Raw genomic sequence first — 14,153 nt, 5'->3', positions numbered from 1 at the left:
TTTGACGAATAGGAGTGTTGTGTAGCTAAGGGAATTGAGAACATCTTGATTTTTTTCTATTCTGAGATCTTGGAAGAAAAATAAATTGTTTTTCTATTTCTTATTTGTCTTTGTGAACTTCTCTCGTTTCGCGCCAAAGAGACAAATAAGAGAAGGTGAAATATTAATGCTGAATTCCTTCGTATGAAGTATACTTGTGTAGTGGTTTATGCGTTAAGTTGTAGTGGTTAATTGCTGAATTGAATTTTCGCGAGGTGTTTGTTGAAAGTTTCCGGCTGTTTTTCCTCTTTGACGAAAGTTGGTAAAGGGGGATATCTATAGTTGGCAAAAATATGTAGCTATGGTTTTCTTTGATTATAACAATTCTCTGTAAGATCTGTGTCAGCAATTATACTTTTAGTTCAGAAGGATTCATAGCAGAATTCATGTTTATAAGCCGTGTAAGTAGATCATTAAATATTGAGAAGAATGCTCCCTTAAAGATATATATCTCAATAACGTTCTTTAGAAAATATTACAAAGAAAATAACATATTTTTGTCTATTTCTAAACATATTACCAAATCTAATAATAAATATTCCTTTGATAAAAAACAATGTGATTATTATTATGACTTTCCCATCACACATTCTATCTATCTATCTATACGAAGCAATATTTTGCCATTACTGACGTGTGGTGAGTACTTTTACATAGCTATGGGAGCCCTCTGGTTAGATGAATTACACTGTTGGATTACATGGTTTTGTTTTCCTTTTTTATTCAAAAGATTTCTGTTTGTGTTTCATTCAAAAGCGTCTGTTTAGTCTCACGGGGCTTCAGTTAAAAAACGAACTGTGAAATATGCTTTTGGCCCCATTATTGAACAGATTGAACAACATTATTCGTAAATGTTTTTTCTTTGATCAGAAGATAAAATGAAACTAATAGGTAAATTATTTGATCTGTTCAATTTGATAAAGAAAATTGGATCCTTGCTCGGTATTAAAAATTTTGTTTAAAAAAAAGTTCTTCATTTAACAATATAAGAATGCTGGTACATACTTACATGAGTTTTTTTTTCAAAACTGTATTTGATAAGAGTGCATAGCAACAAATCTGCACAAATATATTTTGAATCAGTACCTACATTTTACACACTTTTATGAAACATTAATTAGCATTTACCCATCTGCCAACGTAATTAGAAGGGAAAAGTTACTGAACTATGTAACTTTTACACCGTTGTAATTAGTACTTACATATAGGCTATATTTTTGCAAATATGTACGCAACATACATAAATCATTTATCACTGTCGGTAGTTAACAACAAATCTTAACCATAAGAGGAAGAATATCCGAAAACATCTGTTTTTGATTAAAGAATAAATTCAAAACAAATTTTTAATTTGTAATTTACAGAAGATGACAAGTATCATGCTGCTGCTCTGAATCGGCATAAGACATGAGGTAAACTCGGTAAACTAATATATTGAAATCCCACAAAATTTAGTTCAAAAAGCTCAACAAGATTCTGCAGTTGATGTCCCACTTCTTGCTCACAAAAATCTCTACATATTCTCACTTCCCTTATTCACGCCCTCTTTCAACGTGAAAAAAGAAAACAAACCCAAAACAGACTACTTGTCCGGAGTATTCATTCCGGATGGACATCTATCTCTCTTATGTGAACTTTAGTGGCAGGGCCAATTCGTACTTACAATGAAATTATTTAGAGACAGCCATATGTGGGGGATTCATATACTTTCTTACATAATGTACATGTGCCACCACAAACTCCAGTACATACCATCCACCTTCATTATCTAGCCTTAGCGAGTAATGTTAATTGGATTTCATACAGACTGTTCTGGATTTATCTTCTGGATCTGTAGAATTCGAATTTCCTCTCACAAAAGCACATTGCCTCCTCCAACCCACCCATCCAACTCATTTTTTTTCAAAATTTTGCATGAGATTTAGTACGCTTCTATAGTTGAGTAATAATTGTGTTATGCTAGTGTATCTGTTAAAATAAAACCTAGGGGAAGACGGGGTAATTTGGCCATTTTGGCAAAGTCATTAATGGGAATATCTCAAGTATGGTAAATGCTAGAAAATCCATTTCCCCACAGTTTTTACTCCCCATAGAGATAATCAATCGTACCAAGTTTGAGGAAAATCCGATCATTAGATTTTCTTTTATTTGATAAAAATCATTTTTTCACTTTTTCAAGTGCTTTTGGCATTTTGAATCTACGTCATTTTCGAAAAATTTTTAACACTTAAAAATTAACTTTTAAGCCATTAAGGGTCATTGATCCATCATAAACACGATAGTGACATCCATTTTCCGATATCGCAAACAGATTTTCCTGTGGAAATGGTTTTATCCGGAAAATTGGAGTGGGGTAATTTGGCCACTTGAGTTTTTCCGGCACATTTTCCGATGCACATTTAAGATATTTATTGTGGTTATGCCTTTTAATGTTTTCTTACAGATTGTAAGCAAAGTAGGATAAAAAATTTTAACTAAAAAAAGAAATTTACGATAATTTGAAAAATGGCCTTTTTTAGACTTTGCCCGTTTATGGTTCAGAAAATGTTAAAGTTTGAGGCTCTGTTAAATATTTTTATCTGGCAAATTACTGGAAATGAATCTTAGATAAATATCCTATCTTCCAAAAAAATAATCGAAAAAATAAAATTTTTTTATTGTTCAAAAATTTTCATGTTTAATAATTTGTGCGCCAAAGTGTCCAAATTACCCGTGCTCGGGGTAATTTGGACACTAAGCTAAGGGTCCAGGAGAATGGAAAATTCACCCATTTCTCATCGAGATAGAGAAAAGTGTTATATGGGGAAGTTGTAGGCCGGAAAATTTCCTACACAATAGGGCTATTTGGTTTTCTTCATACTACCATACTTGCTTGATATATTCCAAAAACCGCCAAAGTGGCCAAATTACCCCGTCCTCCCCTACTTTACACTGAGCAGCGCGGGCCTCCGTGTGCCCGTCTGCTTTGAAATCTCAGAATACTTTGTCATGATTTCCAGTCTATCTTTCCATTGATATTTTGGAACTTTCCAGTGACCACCTCTGGAATTCTTCGAGCCTTCAAATGGCGCCAAATTTGAATTTATTGAGACAATTTGCAATTATTTTAACAGTATCTTATACCCCAGTCATTTTTGCCGTCTTTTGGGATGCAGCGCATAGATAATTATTATGTATCTTATCTTAAGAGGGGTACCGTAAAATGAAGACGGCGGCAGATTCAATTGAAGTTTGACAATAAACTGTTTATTGTTGAGATATTATACAAACGACAATATAACACAATACGTGAAAGCCGTGAAAGATTAATTTGTGATAAATTGATTAATAACCAAATTATAATAAATATTTTTGGGCCAAATAATTAGGTATATGTACTTTGTGCATGTCCATCTAATTTTAATATTTTTAGTTGTTACTCATTTGTCGCAGTCTTGTCAATGTATTTAGGTAAAGGTAAATTAAAGGAGTTTATTCATTTACGTATAAAAAAATACTTACCGATAAATTGCGATTAAATAAAAAAAAAAGATTCATTCTCAATGATTTTTAGGGGATTTGACTTTAATTAAATATCCCTTTGTTGTCGTTATTTAGGAATTAGCAAGAATAAAAGAAAATATTTTTTCACACAATCGCCACAATCGACTTCAAGTTATCAAAATCTCACAATATTTTACACATAATACGAATTTTAGGAAAAGATTCTTTTCAGAATTTGATACATCTACTACGCATCTGATCTACATAATATAATGATATTTTGAGAAGTGCTATCTTGCAAAATTCTTTTATCCATTTACATTATTTTGTGAGGTATAAACACCTTTTGTGTGAAAAACTTGGTCATCCCTTAATCATTCGAATCGACAAAAGTTTGTTCACTGACACGCGCGCAACTCCAAACAACTGTTGGCAGCACCCATCTGGTATTACAATTTTCCTCGCCGGTCGAATGGAAAATCGCGCCTCGACGTTCAGTTTCGCCGGAGACAACGCAGAGGTCGGACGGTTTTTTCTATTTGCTGAAGAATTTCATACTATATGGTACGTCTCGTACTTTGAATGTGAGCGTAGCATTAGTGAGTTATTAGGTGGGATCAGAGATTATATACTTGGTGAATTAAATCGGACGAGATTGCGGAAGGATTGCTCGGGGAGTGTGAAAGACTGAAACTGGGGGTTAAGGTTAAAGGTAAATAACCCCATAAAAAGAAGTGTTTTTTTTTGGTTGATTTTGTGTTCGTTGTGGCCAAAAGTTGGCAGATGAAAAATTATGGTGTGCACATAAATTGAACTTGGATCAGCCGGTCAGTGGGTTTCTTGAGGAGTGTTTTGACACAGGAAAAGTGAGTGAAGAATTTCATTATTTTTCCGTCCGGCTTATCATTTTATTTGGGACAATTTGTTAAGTCTTTCTTTTCTTACGTTTACCCTTTTTATGATTTTACGTGTCTTATTGATACAGTTTTTTATGAATTTTTTTGATAAGTTAAATTGTCTTTCAATAATACAGTCATACCCCGCATAATCAAGTCGAGGTTATACTCTTCTCACCCATTAATTTTAATGCGTAAGAAGAGTATAACCTCGACTTGATTATGCGGGGTATGACTGTATCTAATAAGATCTTACATACTTCTTATAGATGAAAAAATGTTTTTAAATTTTACTAAAAACAATTATTTAATGTAAAACTACCAAATTACTTTTATTGTCTTTCTTTGCTTTAATATTTTCTGTTTCTTTCTCTTCATTTACCCCAGAGACTTTAGTAATTTTCCCACCATTTGAGCGCGTGAGCTTTTATACCCTGAAATCCCCCATCCACTTCAGCCCATATTCGTAGTTTTCTGCACTACTGCAATGAAGCTCGTTTTTATGTCCCTTATCGCATATTTTAGGAGATAAAATTCATATATACCTACTATATGTATATTTACATATATGTACATATGTCTCCTAATACAACAAAAAAAATATATATCCCACAATATTCTGCTAATATTACTTTTCATTCTCATGCTCACCCAAAAAAAAGCTATTTGCCCCCAATTGGGTGCTCTGAAATGTCTGAAATGCTGTGAGAAAATAAAAGTTCGTGTTTGTTTAATTTTTTCTATTGATTTCTTTTTGTGTATATCAAATTCACATAAATCCGCCAAAATGAGCTACGACATTCGGAATGTGTTTTATATATATCGCAAGTTTATTCACTGGAACTGTTTAGGTGTTTTTTTTATTCGATACCAAACATAAACACATCAATTTTTGATTCTTCGTCATTTCCTGGTGCGCGATGTTTGAGGAACTTGTGAGGGTCTTTGGATTGATTTGCTTGGATATTTTGATGGTATAAGAAGCAAAAGAATATTTTAGAAGAATTGGTATTTTATTTTAATATAAAAAAGTTCGAAAAATTCTTTCTATATCAAAAAATCAAATTAGAAAGTTTCCATCGACTTTTAAAGGAGGGGAACTGTTGAAAATTTCTATATTACAATCAATTTGTGGTGCAAACTATTGTAATAGTGACGGATAAGATACTTCTGGAATAATAATAGGTAATATTAATTTTTTTATCCTTCTACAAACATGTGTATCGGATACATGTATGTATATTCCGGAATGTATTTAAAAAAAAATCTTGAACAATTACTATTAATTAGCAAATATTGGGCCTAATTCAGCGGCCAAGAAACTCTTGAAATATTTGAATTTTGTACTGAAATTTCAAGATTTCAAGCGAATTTCAAGGGTTTCTTGGTCGCTGAATTAAGTCCATTATTTCTCACACACGGATTGTGAAAAATCCATCTGTGGTAAAAATTAAAGAACACTGAGCTGAAATTTTGTCTATAATTCACATACATAATTCAAGTGTGATTAAGATTAAGTGTGGTTAAACTTTGAGGAAAATCCTAGCGACTCTTAACTAATGCAAGTGAGTCTATTCCCAGAATTTTCACCCTCAATTTTCACAATATTTGAATTTTAAGCTAGATTTCAACCCGGTTTTCCCTTATTTTTGCCACACAGATAGATTTTTTTGGCAGATGAAGAAAAAATCACAGCTTGTGAGTGAAAATTATCAGTACAACATACCTACCTGTTTCCTTAATTCTAATTTTTTTTTAATAAGATTTTTAATATTTTAGTAAAACAATGCTGCTAAAATACATAAACGTAAGAACCTACCTTAGAGCAGAAATCTTGTATTGCTTAAACTTAAATTGATTTTATAAGGAAAATTCCCATTTGTGGTGTGATTATGAATGAAATTCAAAATCCTCCTGTCATCTGCATGACAGAGGTCAAATTAATTAAACATTGTATTATACACAAATTTCCATATTTCTCGGGCTTTTTCTCATGCCTTTACTTACACAATTGGGCGTTGTTTAATGGGCGTATCCATCAAAAAGTGGTTGTAATTGAATCTCAGTCAGTGTTAACACAAAGTATATTTAACAATAGTTTGGGTATACGATGAACCCTTCTCACATGTTTCGCCCTAAATATTTGCCGTGGATTAGCCCACATATAGGTTTATCTATTCGATGATTTTGTATTAGAGGAAACAAATTGTTTTCTGAGACAGCAAATTTTCCATCTACTAAAGAAATACTATGCTCAATACAAGAGGAGTACAAGAGTAGTCCTGAGAAAAGTTCATTGGATGAAATTAAATTATTTTTGTTAAAAACCGTCAACGAAACATTTGCGGTAATGTTTCTTGAATTAATAAGGGGAAAGAACAATGATGACGTCATTGTTTACATTTTTGAACAAATCTTTTATTAGAAGAAGGTTTCTGTATGTATTTAACAAATTTTAAAGGCAGGTACCCACAGAGAGCGAAAACTTTGTTGATATTCTAGAAAATGCAAACAAAACAACACGAAACGATATTTTCTCTTTGGTCTCTTTGAAAGAAAATTCTATTACTTTTGTTGCTTTTATTATCTATTTTGGATATTGTTCTAAGAAGAAATGCGTAATTCCCAAAAAAAGAAAGCGCTAAAATATGACCCATTCAGATCAAAGTAATTTGTATTGGTAATGGTCATAATGTGAAATATGAATATATATTTTTTCGGTACATTGATTTTCCGGATTTTCCAAATATCCAAATTATGTGCATCCCTAATTCACCCTATGAATCAAATAATTCGCGCTTTATTAATGCCAATACATTTTTGACATCAGAATTGATAGCATTACAACGTTTTGCTACTCGAATGCTTCTACAATGAAATTTGATTTTAATTCATTTAACTTTATGCGTTTTATTGGTAATATTCAATCAATATTGAGGTGAAATCAATAGCTATTTTATGTGGATTCTCGTAGACAGGAAAAAATGTGCTACCCAACTTCCACATGATTTGATGGCTATTCCATTATTTTATGTGTGTGATCAGTGGATGGAAAGTATTGCATTTTATCCAGAATTTTATTGACTTTGATATTATTTTATGTATTTGTTGTATAAATACCCCAATTCTACTCCACAAAATGCAGAAAATATAATAACTACTTTAGCGTAATAATGAAAAAACTCATTTTAATTTGTGGGCTCATTCGATCTGTAAATTTTACATTTGATTGTGCATATTTTAATGAATTAGTAATTAATTTTACAAATTTTATCTAATACACATTTCCTAATTTAGAGCAAAAAGATAAAAAAAACGAAAAATAAAATAGGGAACTACTATATCTATATTTTATATCCATTAATATCTACTAGGGATAAAAGAACAATATATTTCAATTACCTTAATGTCATCAACAGAGTTTTATTTGCAGGCCTTTTAACCCTTTCAACAAAATACTACCTACATATAGGTGTTTGTTGGATACAACAATAATACAATGTATCAATATGAATAACAATTTGCTTAAAAAATATTGTCACTCTGAATGTATTCACTTTACAAACAGAAAAAAATACTTTCCCAAGGGTATCCTTTCAAGAGCATATTTTATGCATGCGTAAATACCATTTTGAGAGTATATTCATATTTTTTTGTCAATAAAATTGGTGGTAAAAGTAACATTTTTGCTGCAGATTGGAATCAAACAGTAAAACGTAGAATTATGCGTCCTCTATCTTGCCCAACATTGATGCTTTTGCTGTTTTTCTCACAAAACACCGCAGCTTCTAAATGTACCTCTAAAATTCAGAGTCTTCAGATTGGGGTCAAACTTGATAAAAGCGATAAAAGCACAATTTCATGTTAGAAAAATGCCTTCAAAGATTTATTATTTAACCACAGGATCAACGAAGGTATTTTGATACATTAAATGAATAATTCATTGATATAGTAAAAATTGTACTAAAAAATTATTATACAAATCCTAAAATATTCTGTAAAGAATATTTTCCCATCCCGTAGTTTTGCCATTTCTTGGAAGAATTTTATCTCTAATTTATAAATAAATCAGAATGTAGTGACGTTGTTTTCTATTAGCTGAGAATCGCGACAACCAAATATTTGTTAGTTGATAATAAAAAGTATGTGTACAGTGTGTAAACATCTATGTACTACAAGTATGATTTAAATGACTTAATATTTAAATACGCCGTCTGTAAAAGGATTTGTAAGATCATAGTGAAATTATTAGAAAAGAAACTTATTTGGTACTATAGTGAATTCAGAGTTGCAGTGATAGCCTTTTGCTGAACTATCAGTTTTCTTCGCTTCACACACCGAGGGGGGGAGGAGTAGCATGTCCGGGAATATTATGTCACTGAAGCTTACGGGAAACATGTAAATTACCACACCTTAAAGGTAATGCTCCTACAAGAGTCCGACCGAGCTATATGCTCGAGTCTTAGGTGTTTAGTACATCGGCAACAGTATGTCGTATAATACATATGGGCAAATCCGGGTTAATATGGTTTAATTAATCTTAGTCTACTACTTCATCACTTTAGAATACATATTCTTCATTTCATATGTATGTATGTATTTATATATATGTATATACATTATATTGTGCTTAATTAAATATCATTTATGCTTATACATTATGTGTATTCGCATGCATGAAAAATAGTTATATTTTCCTTTCTCCATTCTATCAAAATTAATTGTTTTCCACAACCATATTTGTCACAGACAGTTGAACAAAATCGCGAGATTTAATGGTACTCAATTAAGTCTTTGCAAGTTCTTTCGGCTACTCTGCAATCACGCGGTGCTTCTGATTGAATTATTTTGTACACATACACACATGACTTGCTGGTGCAAGCATAGTTTGCAATTTATGTTATATACATATCATTTTCTGGATGTTATAGAATGAGCCATGTGCAGACAAAATGACATAAGAACTACTTGCAGACCTAGACTCGTTTTATGTTGCAATTTCATTCATAAAAGCTCTCTCTCGGGCATTCTTAGACTAACATAATCAAAACACTTGGTTCGTGGATCACTCACGTGGTACACAAAGTATGTGTTGTAATCTTTGGAAAATTCTACACTCTCAGGTGGGGCTCAAACTTTGTATAAGCACGTTTTAGACATCTCACATAACGAAAAATAAAATAAAAAAGATAAAAAAGATTTTAAGTTAAAAGTTTTCAAAATCCTTTTGAAAACTTTTTGGACATTTTGAAAAAAAAAAAAAAACCGTAAATCACACTTTTTAGCTAGAGGTTTGAAATTTTAGTTTGCAGAACTCGTTGAAGCGTTTTCATTGATACCTTTACTTGAAAATCGATCAAGCCGTTTAGTATATATGACCACCTAAAATCAAAAGTTTTATCAATATAACTCGAAATTGACTTGGCCGATTTTGATTAAATTAAACTCAAATAAAAAATGTTGCAAAGCTTTTCTAAAACATCAGAAGACTTTAGAATTTAAAATTGTTTTTATAAAAAAGAAAAATCACTCTCTCTTGTTTTAAAGCTGACCTTAAATATTTTTGTAATAAAGCATGTATTAATTCGTAGCATTTTTGAAAACCATTCCGTAATTAAGCTGGAAATTGTGACTTAAAATAACAGACGAAGATATGAAACTACTTCCTCTTCTCATACATCGAATTACAACACAGAAACAAATCTGTACGTTGTGGTACACCAACTCTTATATAACTGACGGACGCATTATGATTGACTTTCACTCTCCACTTACAAGCAATTCCTCAAACCAATCTTCACTCTCAGATAATTTTATCATGCTTCTCCTTAACCCCACTTGCTATTTACGATCTATCACGCTTTGCTAAATTGAATTACAATGGCTAAAAAAGATATAAAAAGATAGAGATTAAAATTGAATTGTGAAGTAAAAGCTCGTGTGTATATATAACATAATTAGCAGCTGTAGTCGTGCTCGTGGCATTTTTTGAGATTTTCAAAAGCTAACAGAGTTCTTTACAAGACAATGCAACTAAAATCTCCAATAACGCTCTTTTAAACTTTAGCAACTCACGTGAACTTTCTTCTTCATGTAATTAATTCCTTATATATTCTTATAGTGGAGGAATGCTTTCGAGGCTAATTGACATGACATTCTCAGGTGCAGAGTCAGTTTAGCGAGATAAATAGAGTTTTCTTTGAGAAACTATTATGTTTGGCTCATAATTTAAGTAAATAATGGTATATACAAATACATATCCTTTTCGAACTTTATAAACGTAAGTCTATCTTAACCCTTGGAATGCGGAGCGGGGTCGTTGAACGACCCCAGCGCTATATTTCGTGTTATATCTCCATAAATATAAAAGATACCATTCCCATCTTTTGGAAATAAGTTCTTTGGTTATCTGAGGAGGTTGTGTAAAAATTTCAGCTCAATCCGACTACCACAAGAAAAGTTATTAAGGAAAATGTAGAAGAAGGGAATTCAAAAATTGATGTAACGGCCATGCTGCGGAAATTTTTTTAGAATGAAGTTAGTCACATCATAAATCATATGGTTGAAGGGGGTTGAAGGGTTGTGTTTACTTTTTCACTTTACCTTCTCAGTGTCAGAATTATCGCGAATAAGTGACATAAACAACATAAAACATAATTATAAGCATATAAATGTGCAAAACAATAAAGAATATTCGAGAAATATTGCCATTTATCACGGTGCGGGAAGTGAGGGGAATGTGGGGAAATAGTGAAAAAAATAGTGGTTGCGGTCAACTTCGTGGCAAATTTCTCACGAAGAAAGCGTGAAAAATGAGTGAAAAATGTTTTTCCCTAATATCTTCTTCTGCGTGTTTCCGGGTGGCGAATTTGTGATGCAAGGGGCAAGAGGACTATATAAGGAATCTATAGGCACTAACCCGACAACTCCAGGCTGTATAATTTGGGAGAAAATTGGCCTTCTTTTTGGGGTCGTTCAACGACCCCACCTTCGCATTCTACGTAACTACCAAGGCCTCCGCATTCCAAAGGTTAAGTTTATTTTAAGTATTATTCTTGCTTTTTTATTTTTTTTTAATGTACCTGTATGTTTCATTTTTAGCAAATTTATATCACATTAAATCCATTAAATTGCCTCGCGACAACTTGTGTTTTGTATCGTTTTATAATGTTATCGGTAGTTGGACAGCATTAATTTACACATCAGCATAAATATTGAATTAGACACATGTCGCGCGCGATAATTGAAAAACGAACATGGTGTCGATGCACTTCTTCTGCCACTTTCCGCGGAAGCCTCTCTATCTTGCACAGATTGTAATTAAATCCAAACATATAGCAATATTCACCCCAGTGTTAAGATTAAATAGTCGCACATATATGAGGAAGGTTATTATGCTGCGGTATGCGTGTAATTTGGTAGCAAAATTGGGGCATATCGCTGAACTCTTTGCGCGCTTATCAGCAGCGGAACCATCTCTCGACGCATAAGTGATCACGATAGCACGTCGTAAATTATTTATGCAATGTGGGTGGCCTCCGAGAGAAATGGAAATTTTCCTCTATGTGAATTTTCCTAACCAGTACGCACTTGTCTTTTCTCACATTCAGTGAATAATAAAGTCAATCATAACGCGTCCAGTTATAAGAGTTGGTGTCCCACAACGTGTAGAAGTTTGTTTATGCGTTGTAATACTATTTGTGAGCAGTATTAGTAGGCAAAGTTAATTTTTTTTGTAAAATTCGGCAATTTGATGGATAAAAATGGTTATATCTTTGGTTCTATAAGACCTACAGAAATTTCTTGACTAGTTTTGGAAAGGTATTAAAACAGGCTATAAATTGACATAAATTTCAATAATTTTCAAGGTCATCTCCATAACACAAAATGGCGGATTTTTGTTCTACCAAAACAGTTTTTGGCATTTTTTGTCTCGAAGGAATGGTTCTAGAGGTTTCTGATGTTCTAGAAAGTTGTAGAGTTTTGCAAAACCTTTAATTTGATACTAAGATGAGCAAAATCGGTCAAGCAGTGCAGGAGATATGGCTCTTAGAACTTTTCAAATTCAAGAATTTTTCAAATGGCTATATCTTCTAAACGGCGACATAGAATTTCTTCATTTTCGGACTGGAGAAAGATATTGAGTCAGGCTACAACATATCAAAGTTTAAAGGAAAACGATAACAGATGTTGGGAGATATAGCCCCTTAAAATTAGGCAATTTTTGTTTTTGTTTTTAGCGCCTCTTGCGGATGTTTTTGAAACTTGAAATGTTCTAGGTAGTTGTAGGGCTTCTCAATACCTTTCATTTGATACCAAGATGGTCAAAATCGGTCAAGCCGTTCTCGAGATATATCGAAAAAACACTTTTTGCTTTAGGCCGCCATATTTGCTAAACCGCTTGACCGATTTTCAAGTATGAATTGTCGATGAAAATGTCTCACTGAGCTCTACAACATACTAAAATTTCAGACCTCTAGCTGTAAGGGAAGTGGTTGACAGTATTTCAAAATGGCGGATGGCGGCCATCTTGAATTTTGAAAATGCGAAAAAATGAAATTTTACACCCACATTTCTATAGAAAACTTCAAACCGGAAGTCTCTATCTGTTACCGTTCTCTAGCTATAAGGCAAAGTTTGGGCGACCGGCCGGCCGGCCGGCCGGCCGGCCGGCCAGCCGGCAGGCCGGCCGGATCAAAAATTTTCCACCACCATTTTTGGAATGTGGGTTGTCTGAAACGTGCTCATACCAAGTTTGAGCCCGATCTGAGGTGGTCGGAAAATCCGACGATTACAATACTTGGTGTTGGCCACGAAGTGGAACACCAACTAATTAAAGCTCACAAGTGAGATTTTCAGCATAGAAATTTGGTCCATTTTCACCTCCCGCATCGAGTGATTTTAGCAAAAAAGTAAAAACATCTGTTTATTTATACCTTTTTTTTTTCAAAGTAAAACAGTGAAATTGAGAGGTAAGCAATTTATCTCATACCATAGGTACCGATTTTTCTTTATTACAATTAAATATTTATCAACAATGTTAGTATAATACAATACCCCGTGTAGCCATTGCCGTAAACGTTGATGGGTGCCAAGCAAAATTTGTATGTGGTGTAAATTTATTTTTGCACACGATGTAGATCGAGCTTCTGTCTTGAAGTATCAAAAAATATATTCTGAATAAAACAATTTGATAGAAAATAAAACTTTTAGAATTGCTAAAATAAGGAAAAGAAACAAACACTAAAAAAATTCCATTCTCCTATATTATGTAGTTCAATGTATCCATATACCATATGACTCCGTTTTCTTATTTGACTGGCTATTATTATACACGAGAAACAGATGAAACTCATCGTTTATTTCACATATAATAATTAATGCAAAATGTGTTAACCACTCCTGTTGAAAGCTTTCAAAAACAATCCACCCATGGAGTTTATTGGACGGAAATTAAAAATTCTCACGCAAAACCACCCAGAATTAACCGTCATTGCTCCTTAATTGCACGACAATTCGCGCATAAAATTAGAAGCTATAATAACTTACATGTACATATGTATGTAAGTACATACTATGTATCTTATACATACCTGGAATAAGATTTTAGTATTAATTATTCATTTTATAACTTCAATTTGCAGGGTCGTAGTTCCTTTTAGTTAGTTTCTGTTTTACGTTTGACGTTTCTACGTAGGTACCTATCTTTTCTACATAGGTGTGTGTAAATTGTAC

The 14,153-nt window shown here is 32.8% G+C and overlaps 1 protein-coding gene across 1 annotated transcript in view; it reads left to right on the top strand.

Moving 5' to 3' along the window:
- The first annotated feature begins 4,018 nt into the window (after positions 1-4,018).
- The window catches only part of LOC129795164 (sex peptide receptor), a 36,051-nt gene continuing 25,916 nt past the window's right edge, over positions 4,019-14,153 (top strand). Inside the window, exon 1 of the mRNA XM_055836237.1 lies at positions 4,019-4,388. The gene's annotated coding sequence lies outside the window, so the exon portion shown is untranslated. The remainder of the gene's footprint in view (positions 4,389-14,153) is intronic.

Source organism: Lutzomyia longipalpis, chromosome 4 (genome assembly GCF_024334085.1).
Source record: "Lutzomyia longipalpis isolate SR_M1_2022 chromosome 4, ASM2433408v1".
NCBI lineage: Eukaryota > Metazoa > Arthropoda > Insecta > Diptera > Psychodidae > Lutzomyia > Lutzomyia longipalpis.
The sequence above is the reverse complement of the archived record's forward strand: the minus strand, read 5'-3'. Positions and strand labels throughout refer to the sequence as shown.